The sequence below is a fragment of the Cupressus sempervirens genome, chromosome 5 (genome assembly GCF_028749045.1).
Source record: "Cupressus sempervirens isolate cs-2001-9-10 chromosome 5, ASM2874904v1, whole genome shotgun sequence".
NCBI lineage: Eukaryota > Viridiplantae > Streptophyta > Pinopsida > Cupressales > Cupressaceae > Cupressus > Cupressus sempervirens.
This window is the reverse complement of record NC_143122.1, coordinates 997387754-997390993: the sequence shown is the minus strand read 5'-3', so window position 1 is coordinate 997390993 and position 3240 is coordinate 997387754.

The following is a 3240-nucleotide window of genomic DNA, read 5'->3' as shown; positions in this document are numbered from 1 at the left end:
GATTATATTTACCAAGATATATTTTTGAAGTATCTATGACAAGCGATCAATGATATCTCATGCATCATAGTTCTAGATGCCAATTAACCATCAAGTTACAATATATGGAATTTGATTTTACCTTTTTCCCTTTTCATTTAGGGTGGTAGATTCATCAAAAGGTTTGGGATTGGATAGGTATTTATAGGATCTAGTTACTTCTTCCCTTGTATTTTGATTTTTTTGAATTTTGAATTTTTCTTCTCATGTGCATACATAAAAAGTGAATGAGCTTTGGAATTTTTTAAAATGCCCATCTTTATGAACTCATCCTACTCATGTACCATTGAATTAATAAAATCATTGAGGGTGGGGCTCTACCAACTTTCTCTTTTCTATAAGTCTAGCTATGTGGAGGAAAAAAAACATACAACATATTTTAGACCCATGTTCTATGAAATAGGGAAAAATATTGTTTTCTTACATAGACTTATTGGTTCTACATAGTTTCAACTAAATTAATAAGGTCTTGAACTTTGTGAAGAAGTATTGAATATTTTTCAAAACTACATGAATGAAATGAGTTGAGCACACATCTCATCATACTTCCTAATGAGAGCTTCCAAAATATCCCAAACCTAGTTTGAAATTATGCATGCTATGATATGAAACACCCATTTTGGAGACATCGATAAACATCAAAGATCGAAGGCCTCATCCATTTAGTTGAAATATTTGGAAATTTTAACCAGAAAATTTGTTTCAACCTTTGTTGCTAATTACTATCTAATAAAAAACAATTTTGGCTTTGATTTGAAAAATAGTTATATGCTTTCAAATTTTCAAAGCATGGAAATTCCATTCTCCATATCTTCCAAATTTATTTAGTACATTTTGTACTTTTTCTTAGATAATGTGTTCTTTGATACCAATTAAGACTTTAGCTTAACCAACATTACTCATTGACCCTAGCTAGAAAAGAAAGGACAAAGTTGCATGAGATAAAGAAAAAATTACAACAAAAGTATTACATCAATTACAAATGAATAAATTTGTAACAAAAGATATGACATTCCTCAAAGAAAAATTAAAAGAAAAAAATGAATAAAATTAAAACATTAGAGATATTTCTTAATTAGCTTTAAAACTAAACACTAAATTTAACCAAAATGCATGAATAAAACAAAATACAATGGAAACCATCCTTAAGTTATAGATAAAGGAAACAAAATGATTTCTAGTTTTATTATGTGAACAATTATTAACTCTATGTACATGTCAACTTATGTAACTTTGGTATAAAATAAATCTATGTACTACTTAAATATAATATCCATTAATCTAGATGCAATTTAACATAACAATGAGGTATAAATATTTGTTCTACCTTTATCCACATCTGCACCATGTTAATTGTTATAGATTTTCTATATTTATAAATGTGTATATGACTTTAACATTCATAAATTTTGTCTAAACATTTGTTCTTCACATACTTTTTTATATTGAATAAAGAAAATTAACAAAAATATCAAAATTAATTGGAAAAATTTAAGTACTGTAAATAAACTAAAGACTCTTTACACCAATTAGGTCATCAAATGACAAAGATAATATACAAGCGAAAGGCAATTTTTTAAATATGATTTTTTGGTTTATGACATTTTTGTTTATGCTCCAATTTAGAATCACTAATTTGAAGCATCTACTTGACTACCTTTTAACCCAATTTTTCCATTATAAATAGTAGGTTTTTCCCCTTGCAAGCATCACTTCTAGTTAATAACAATTTTAAATACTTTCTTTACAGGTGTAGTAGGTTTTCTGTGTCTTTTCATAACCTTCTTTTCTTGTTGCAGGTACTTCTAGCATCTTTTTTATTCAAGAGCATCTACACCTGAGGCTTAGCATATAAAAAGTTAATTACATATTCTATCATTCTTTATTAGTCCCTTCTATTAAGGTAGGAGACTATAGTTTTCATTAATTAATTTTTTACTATGTTATGTTTATTTTCTGATTGGATATAACTATTTTTCTTGGTAGTCTTTTTCTAATTAATTGACAAATTTGACCAAATATCGCATGTAGCTTACAAATGAAACTTCCACAATGACCCACATGCATCCTCTATATTTCCACATGTCAATATGTGCTAACACAAGTGGAAGATGATAGCTTCATTTTAGTTTAGTACTTTACAATTCAAGCTCCCACAATTAGGTTCTCTAGATTTATTTTTCTTCCATGGTTGCTATATGTATTCACAATGAAAGAATCTGGTTGAGGCATAGTTAGGGTTGTTTCCTTCATCATTGATCAACTTCAAAAGCCACTTCTTGCCTATTAGGTAGTATGTGTTTTCCAGAATCTTTTAATTTTAATCATGCATAACTTTGAGTAATTTTTTTATTAGACCTTCCCTTAATATGGCTTGCTAGATGAGGCATATCGATATTATTTGGATTTGTAAATTTCTAGTTAGTGAAGTTTCCAAAGTTGTCTTTGTTTCATGGATCTAGTTGCTTGGAGGTTTCAATTTTCCTAAACTCGTATAGCTTAGTACTACTATAAATGTCATATAGTAGTTGATCCTAGTAGTGATGCCTAGCTTGTTATATCATTTTATGTGTATAAAAGATTCATGTGTTAAAAATAAATTTAAGTACAACTTTGTGTCGTTTACACTTTATATATTGAAGTATGTATCATATGAAGCTTGTTGTGTAGGTGCCAGTTCTATAATCCTAAATGACTTTATAATTGTACAAATTCATCCAAACATGTAGACACTCCTCTAAAGTGCTAATTGGCCAAGGGAAGTGAAACAACTTGCAAGGTAGTTTCTAGGTGGGTATGTGCACCAAGTTGTGGTGCCAAAAACATGACACATAAATTTTTTTTTATTTTTTGAAGTGCGTAACAGATATAGGGTGTATGCGCTATAGCGTACACACTTTAGAAAAGTAAAAAAAATTATAAATAGGCTGCAAACCCATGCTCCATTTTATTCTATTTGGGTTTTGCATTTCTCCTCAACAGTGCACATGCAGATTGAAAAATTTGAAGAATTTTGTCACCCGCCTCCTCAAAATGTCTCCTCAATGCCAAAAATCAAGATCAAGATCATGTCATATGTTTTCTACTCTTCTTTTTGCATTGTTTTATATATTTTTGCATTGTTTTGTAGGATTTTTCATTTTTGCTTTAAAGTTGTTTATTTATTTAGATTGCAATTGGTTTCTTATTAGGAAATGTGAA